Below are 8,715 nucleotides of genomic sequence, written 5' to 3'. Positions count from 1 at the left end.
TTCTGCTCTCTGAACTGAGCAGAATGACCGTCTACTGTGTGTACGTGCTCTTTCCTTCACAACAGGCGATAACTTACAAAAGATGACTCTAGGTTGGATTAGTGCATCATGTTGAGTTCATAAATGTTTCCAATTTCATGTTCCGAAACGCAAAGTTGTAAGGAATGTTGCATGATTAAGTAAATATTCTACTGTGACAAAATCAAATACACGTTAAAAAAAACATTTGTGAGTATTTATTATGACCTATGATGCGCGAATGACATTCTTCGAGACACCTTCGTTTTAACTATTACCTAAACGTGTCATTACACGTTTATTAGAGGACGCATCCATTTACGTGACTCCCCAACACGCTCAGGAATGGCGATTGTTTTCCCCGCCTTTGCCCCTCAGTTGCACCATCTAGAGCGGAGCTCAGTGCCACGACGCATGCTCTATTAGAACACGTTTTAACCCTTCACGTCCTCTCTCCGCCTCGTCCTCCTCTCCACACAAACCGGCCATAGTCTCACCCCCTTCGCTCTCTGCGGGGGTCATTTAGGCATCACAGGCTCGCGCACACCCTTCCGTGATTTACACGGTTACAAATCTCAGGCATAAAGCATCAACCCTTAAAAGTGTTGCTCTTTTTTATCTGCTGTCAAGCAACTAATTCCCAGAACACCCCACTAACACTAACTGTGATGGACCTTCACCCCCTTTCACTTCCGTTTTTGTTGTTGTTTTTTTTGTGCCTCGCCAGGGTTTATGTTGAGCACTTTCACAGCTCGTTTATGACAAAGAGCATTTAATTTGTCATTCTATGTAACTGAAAAGAATCCGGAAAGCTGCGATTCACACCCCTGAGTGAATCAACAGGCTGGACAAGCAATCCCTTCCGGTCTCAATGACCGGTCCAATGTGCCCAGCTACTTGCTCTGCTCATTCGTCGTATTTGAAAGTGGGGGACTCGGTGTCGGGCACAGCTGACGGGGTGGGCAGCCCGGCGGAGACGCCCCAGAGAAAACGGAGCTGCCCAAACCCCCCCTCCCCTTACCCACAGGCGGCCCGAGACAAAGTTGGCCCGTGCTACAGCCCAATGAATAACGGGGGGGAGGGGGGGGGGGTATAGCCAGGGCACAAGTCCTAAAAAAGAAGTGGGGGGACGCTCGAGTTAGGTTGTGTCAACGGAAGTGACGTCACAACAGGAATTGTCACGAAATTTGCTGGTCTCCGTCTGAAATGCGTGAATACATACAAGATACAAGTAGAGGTATAATACTTCAATAAGTGGCAGTCACTCAAAACACAAGAACACACTATACACAGGACCCATTCCTCGGATTACACGGTTATTACAGACTCGGGCCGTAGGCAGTACGGGCATCTGTCGGGGTCCCTAGAAGTGACATGCTCGGCGTGTTGATAGCGCAGCTCCTTGAAACCTTGGCGCCTCGGCTTGGCTCTGAGAAAGGCTGGCAAGGGGAGGGCGCGAGGTGGAAGGGGAGATTATTCTGAGCCTCGGGTGCATTTGAAAGGCATTCATTCGCACGCAGGTGCAGACTCGGATACCGGCTACATCTTTTGGGCAGGGGGGACGGCGTCCACCCGGTAACAACCCAGTAAAATAAGTGGGGGGACGCCGTCCACCCGCGTGGTACCCCGACTCGAGCCCTGGGTATAGCTATGCCTTACTGCTCACCATGCAAATCAAGTCAGCAGCTCCCGAGGGGCACCCGAACGGCGTCAGTGATGAGACGCCTCCTAACCGCAACCCACGCCCAGGGACGTCAAAATGGACCTGTGGGCTGTAACACTGTCACCCAGAACTTTCACTTTCCATGACCCACGGCCGAGGAACATCTGTTTATTTTTTTCAATGCATTCTAGCACTTGTAGTCCTAAAGTTACGTCAGAGCACACAAAACTACAACTACCAGATTGAAAATGGAAAGAAAACTTAGAACTGCTTCACAGGATGTGGCTTAACGGCTACAGCGGCCGACTTCTAAGCTCGGGAACCAGGTTCAAGTCTGGCGGGAGGCTCAAAGACATCCTGTGATTCTGCGCGATTCACTTAATCTCCCCGTGCCTTAAATAAACAAGAATGAATGTGTCCGTCTGTAATGCAACTGTTGCTCATGTAAAGCGCTCTGATACCTTTGGATCGAGTTTGCACTACATAAAACTGAAGGACATCTAAAGGATTTTGAGGGCCCTGGACCAAACATATTTTGGGGGCCCCTGTGGAACAGCTTTGAATTTATGATCCATGCCTCTTTGGTCAGGTCACTGACACTGCACAGGCACCCTGGTCCAAACCCTAAATGGGTTTTCATCTAATATTCGGGGATAGTGGTGTGTGTTCTCAATATTGTAATATAGCAGCAGCCGACTGACATTATTGCAAATAATCTCTTTGACCCACTGCCATTTCTCAGGTGTGAGGTCCTGCTGTGATTTAAAAATAACTTTTTAATGGATTTTGCTTGGTGTTGAAAAACATAAACACAACCCTTCTCTCCAAAGTGTCTGTAATATGCCTTCACACATGTCCCACATTAGAAATAAATTAAAGGAAAATGGTATTTACAGCAATCTATGTTTAGGAATTATTCAAGGTCATCAGGGCAGAGCTGTGTGGGGAACAGAGCCGGATCTATCACAGGGCCCGTCTGATAGGCTGGGGCCCATGGGACAGAGCCCACTTGGCCCAGGCCTTAAAACATCTCTGTTTCTATGACTACTGATTCATAGCATTTACGCTAGCACCAGCACTTCATACATCTGCCCACCCCCTAACTCCTTGTTCTGCCCTTTCAGATACTGCCCCTCAAATCGCCCTTGCTGTTCCTATCTCTACTGCACCACTCCGCACCTCCATAACTGCCAAGTTTCCAGGTCCGTGCGCGACTAGGTACATCAGGCCTTGTTTTATCTTACAGCTCTGGGACTGGTAGTCCTTGTTTTAGACTGGGTTAAACTGAACTACAAGTCTCAGAATTCTGAGAAAAAACCTGGACAGGCCTAAATAGTCAGGCATAGACCTGTGAAACGTGGCAACTCTGCTTTGCTTCATCAGGGGCGTAGCTTGGTCAGTAACATTAGGGGGGTACAAGCTTCAGATTTTCCAACAATCAGACTGGCATGTAATGTCAAAATGCATTATACAACAAGCAGTGCACATGAGAGGGGCTAAAGAGGCAGTGGAAAGGGAAGCAATTGCGGATTGGTAGGGGTACTAAGTGAGAGAAAACACAATATTTTGTTAAATAACCAACATTTTTGAAGACTTTCAAAGCAGGGAGGTAAAGAGTGTGTGTGCCTTTTTGTCTGTTGTATGTAATTCCTTGTGAAATCCATCAGACACCTCAACATACCTGAATTAAAGCATCTGTACCCAACTGTTTTCCAGAAAATGCATTGGGGGGTGTAACACATTGAAACTCCATCTGATGCCACCCCCCTTCGCTCCATGCCCTCTGCACATCTCTTAACCACCCTATGGCCCTTTCTGTGCACTTCACAAGGAATTTGGTTTTTATCACGACTGAGCTTTAAGAAGAGTTTGGGTCTTTCCTTTACCTTTACCAAGTGGGATCTGGAGCGCAACTCCAGACCCCAAAGAGGTTAGAGCGATCCTTTCAAGGCTGAAAAGAAAGGGGATACATACTCCCAGTGCAATGACCTTAACCTAAATAGTATCCTCCCTTATAAACCAATGTGATGAGGAGAAAACGATACAACTATACTCCACCGCACTTAGAGGTGGGAAAAGGATGATTTTTTAAATATTATATTATATATAAAAAAAAGTGTTGCCACCCCTTTCCTTTTCCACCTCTAAGTGCGGTGGAGTATAGGTGTATCTTTTTTCTCCTTATCACATTGGTTTATAAGGGAGGATACTATTTAGGTTAAGTTCCCTTCTTTACACCTTATGACCCCTGCACTGCCCTTCCAACGCCCAACGATCTGCCCCGGCCTTTCTTCCTCTTCCTCGTGCCCCCTGCCCTGTCTCGTATTTAGCAGCGTCCCACCATTTCACGCCCCATAGCACACAGTGATAAGCAGTAGGTGATAGCAGCGTTAGGGACACAATACGATCCCAAACATTTATAGTGTTTACACAGTGGTCACAGATTCTTAGCCACATCGGCACTAAAGCTAATGCTATCCTATGAGGCCGATCTTGGAAAAACTTCAACGCTCAGCTCCTATTATAAAGAAGGACTCAGCTAATCAGAGGCGTAGCTACCACTGGTGCAGTAGGTGCAGTTGCACCAGGGCCCAAATCCATGAGGGACCCATTGAACCCTAATAATTGCTGTATTCGACTACCCCAGCAGCAGTCAAATGGGCTATTTTCACTCCACACCGCATAATGTCACTCCAGTCCACACTACGCAATGGCACTCTACGCCACAGTACACAATACCACTAAACTCCACACAATGCTAATCCACATCACACAATGTCACTCCACACCACACCACAAAATGCCACTCCACTCAACTCACACAATGCCACTCCACTCCACACAATATCAAACCACACAGTTTCACTCCACACTAAATAATGGCACTCCACTCAACACAATTCCACTCAACTCCATGCCACACAATGCAACTCCACGCCACAGAATGCCACTCCACTCACACAATGCCACTCCACTCAACACCGTACAATGCCACTCCACTTGACACAACACATTGCCACGTCACTCCACACCACACAATGCCATTCCACTCCATGCAAACACAATGTATTTAACTTTCACCCTGCATCGCTAATAAAACAAGCATTTTAATGCAATAGGTCTTGCATTTACACAAGTTTAAGCTGTTGGCATTGTAAATGACAGTGCGTTTTATTTATGTTTCAAAAACCCATACATAAATAAAAGACATTGTCATTTACAATGCCCATAGCTCGAACTTGCTTAAATGCGAGACCTGTTGCATTGCAAATGCTTGTTTGACAGGGGGCCAGTTTTGTTTTGGTCCGTGATGCAGTCATGCCAAGTATCACGAAGACATGCTGTTTTATTAAGCGCTCGGCTGCCAAGTTTAAACTGTGGAGTCTTACTGGGCAGCTGGCAGTGGCGCGCGCTGTGTGTGTGCTGCTCCGGCAGGCTTGGGGGCCAGGGCACTCGCTCTGCTGCCTAATGTCTGATGACGTCAGGTCGAGGTAGTGCCCAATGGCTGCTACCGAGACATGACGCAGCCACTCAGGTTGTGTAACAACACTGATTTAGGCTCGGCGGGGACCTGACGTCACGTCCTGCTGGCTGCTGCCAGAGTTCACTTGTGGGAGGCAGGAGGCTGAGGCGCTGGGCTTCTTTGCGGAAAATTCAAATAAATCATGATCCCAGCTCGCAGGCAGCGCTGTCTTCTCGCACCTCTGGCCGCCCCTGCTGCTGCAAGTCTCAGCTGTCTGAGCAGCTGCACTAAATTTGACCCATGGCCGCGCCGATTAAATTACCACGGAAGGGAGTGAGTCCTTCTGCAAGTTGGTAAGTCACACTCACAGAGATCGAGTCAGTGGAGTTTAATATCGACCTGATCATGTCTTGTGACGGCCCAATGTAGGAACACTTCGGTCTTGCGCCGGCCTGTAAAAGACCAGTGCTGGGAAACAGGGATAGAGTCTGCTGTCCAGTCTTGAAAGTGGATTGTCTTCGCACAGCACCCCTATAAAACCGTGATTAAATGTAAATATGAAAAATAAGGTTTGAATTAGTCGTAGCATCGATATCCTGAATCCCTCACTTTGATGCTTTTAAGCGCATTGGTAAATATCTCTTCGGAAAATACATATTCGAGAACAACAATCGCCATATGCTTGTATGCGGATCTGTTTAAAAAGTTGTTTGTTGGAATTAAGTAGGAGATAAATGTGCAAACAAATGCAGTTGTTTCAATAACCTAAGAAAGGAGGCAGTTTATTTTACACATTTCTCGCTGCCTGCAGCACGTAAAAAAAACTATTTTGCATTAAATCAGCCACTAGGGTGTACAGAGGGGACTGTGCTAATTAGATTGTACTCATGTTGCATGTTACTTTGTTACTATGATAACAAACAGGCTTTCTTGCTTGCTGAAGTGTCGCCTGTTTGCATTTCTACCATTTTTTCACGGCCCCGGGACATCATATATTCATTTACTCGCCATATCGCAGACACGTGATCGGCAGCTGCCTGCAGTCAGTAGGGTGCGGGTCCGGTCGTAATGTATTAGACTCATTCAGAAGTTCTGCATTGTCCTCTGGCATGGCTGCCGGCTGTGGCCCTGGCTGTGGCGAGCGTGTATTTAAATTCTGGCCACCTTAAGTTTGCAGTTTATTTCTCAAAACTGCCGGGGCTGAGGGGTGGGGGGTAATTTTAACAGGTTTCTGACAGGCTTTGCTATGTTGTAGGGGAGATTATTGCGCCTGCCTTAGGCTGCGGGGATAATGCAAAATGGTGCTCAGCCTGTCCCCGCGCCAGTCAGCTGACTGACAATCTGTGACAGGCAGCTGAGTGTCAGTCAGCTGAGATGCCTGGACCTGTGTGTAAATTGTCCTTTTCATGTTGGGTCCTCAAACATCCCTCCTGTTGGGCTGAGGTTCCTACCTCATGTGGACAGACATAGGCCCTGGAGTCCTGATGCTCTCCTGATTGAATGCTGGCAGGCGGGGCCAAAGACTGGCAATGATTTTTTGTGATGTGCTGCAGTATTAAGATCTTCTTGGAGTTCCAATGGGTGTCATTTCTGAACTTTATATGTTTCCCTCGTCTTCATTGCTTGATTTTGCTCGTGAGAAAGTGTTACTCGTCGTTAAAATGTCACTCATAATTATACTGAAATTATGAAAATTTCACACGTGGGAATCTGAAACCTTGGCAGCTATGGTGACGTGAGTCAGAGAGAGTCACAGACCAGTCCGACTATCTGTCTGACCTCCGCTGCAGAGCAGCGGAGTTCAAACAGACTACTACTCCTTGTCTCCGCTCCGTGGTGCGGGGAAAAAGCCCAACTGCAGTGGTGCACTGTCCGTGACCGGTGCAGCCAGGTAAATTTTATAATCAGGAGGAGGTGCGACAGCGCGCAGATGTCTCGGCCGCCGCGTCTGCGCGCCACTCTTCAGTTCACCCTTAGGGTGGGGCTGGTGGGTCATGCAGCATGCGCATTGGGGCTCGCGCAATTAAAAGTGCGCGTGACTGCTGAGGCATCCCAAAGACGACAGAGACAGGGGCACCACCATTGCGGACATAATTTAGTTATTTCTAGCCCCCCTGGCTTACTGCCGCCCGCAGCAGGTGAATCAGGGCAGTGGGCACTGGCAGTGGACGGGCGTCGTGACAGGGCCGGGAACGGGATTAAAACAAAGCAAAAGGTATTATAGGCGCAGGCCCGGAGGCTGGCCCGGTTCTAATCTGCGCAGTGGATTGGGGATTTGATTGTGAGCAGCGGAGCGAGGTCAGGTGACATGAGTTGCGCACCGTTGAGGCTGCCCGTGGCTGGCTGAAGGCAATAAATCAGAAATTTTAATCATGATGATTGTCACCGTCAGCATCATGTTTACAACTTTTGATTTGGTGCGCGGAGCGCAACTTCATAGTGCGGGCAGCCAGGCCGCGATTCAAGTAGATGGAGAACGAAGGTAAATGCAGGCTGCTTCGTTCTCCTACTTATGTAACTGGTACTCGCTACTGTGGCCCTGACACATTTCAGGGAGGGGTGTTATTTGGTGTCACTGTCTTCTTCCCTTATCACTTGGTACGTAGTAGGCAATAAAAGTGACGGCTTAGCACTTGATGCTACTTTTAGCTCATTCTGTCCACGAAAGACTAGACTCTCTTAGCTCTAAAGTGCATATGCGTTATTAGTTTGTAGTTTTCAGTTACAGTCATGCAGACAAACACTGCTGTTCAAAACTCATACTTTGCCAATAAAATCCTCTTTTTACTAAACAGCTTCATTCCAAAGCATATGAAGGAGTCGGGGAGGCTGCTAGCCGCCCTGCCCTCACTTTCATCAGTGATTACTCTTCATTCTATTTTGAACCTAGGGCAGTGCTTTATACCAACCAAACAAGATGTTTTGCCGGGCCTTTCTTTTTCTGGTCCGAAGTGTCTATGATTGGATGGCATTATGCCGAGTACAATTGGACTGGGCTACAATTATAGCAGCACATCCAGTACATCGCCTGCCGTTGCATCATCATGGAAAATGTTATTATTTTTACCTTTACATCATCTACTTACCCTAAAGATTATTGTATTCAAATATGTATTTTTTGGTCCAATTCCGGCCATAAAAGAGAACAGATAAAGCATATAACAAAGAAAAAATACAAATATCAAACGTCCATAAATTAGATTTAAAAACGTTCTTAATGGTAAAATCGGCTTACACCGAATTGGAAAATTTAATTTACTTGTATGTCCCTAGAAATGTGGTTCTGCGTGTACCCAGGGACTGCAAATTAAATGCTGCTACTGTGCCTGCAACACTTATTGTGCCACCCACTTAAGTAGCCTATTTAAACATGTGTCCCGGCCAGGGCCTGCCATTGCCTGTGCAGTTGTAAAACTGACATTTTGACCTGGCAACCTTTTGCCAGGCCTAAAAATGTTCCCTTTTACTACATATGTCACCAGGATGTCACCACTAGCGCAAGCCCTGTCCATAAGGCAGGGTGCAGTGCATTTAAATGGTTTGGCATATATTTTTAAGTTTTATATGTCCA

General features: G+C 47.1%; 1 long non-coding RNA gene across 1 annotated transcript in view; it reads left to right on the top strand.

Annotated features, from left to right (window-relative positions):
* The first annotated feature begins 5,280 nt into the window (after nucleotides 1-5,280).
* Nucleotides 5,281-8,715, top strand: part of LOC146870085 (uncharacterized) — a 179,326-nt gene continuing 175,891 nt past the window's right edge. The window contains exon 1 of the long non-coding RNA XR_014969086.1: nucleotides 5,281-5,497. This is a non-coding gene — a long non-coding RNA (uncharacterized LOC146870085). The remainder of the gene's footprint in view (nucleotides 5,498-8,715) is intronic.

The sequence above is a fragment of the Triturus cristatus genome, chromosome 1_1 (assembly GCF_964204655.1).
Source record: "Triturus cristatus chromosome 1_1, aTriCri1.1, whole genome shotgun sequence".
Taxonomy (NCBI): Eukaryota; Metazoa; Chordata; class Amphibia; order Caudata; family Salamandridae; genus Triturus; species Triturus cristatus.
Note: the sequence above shows the minus strand (reverse complement) of the source record. Positions and strands in the feature narration are given on the sequence as shown.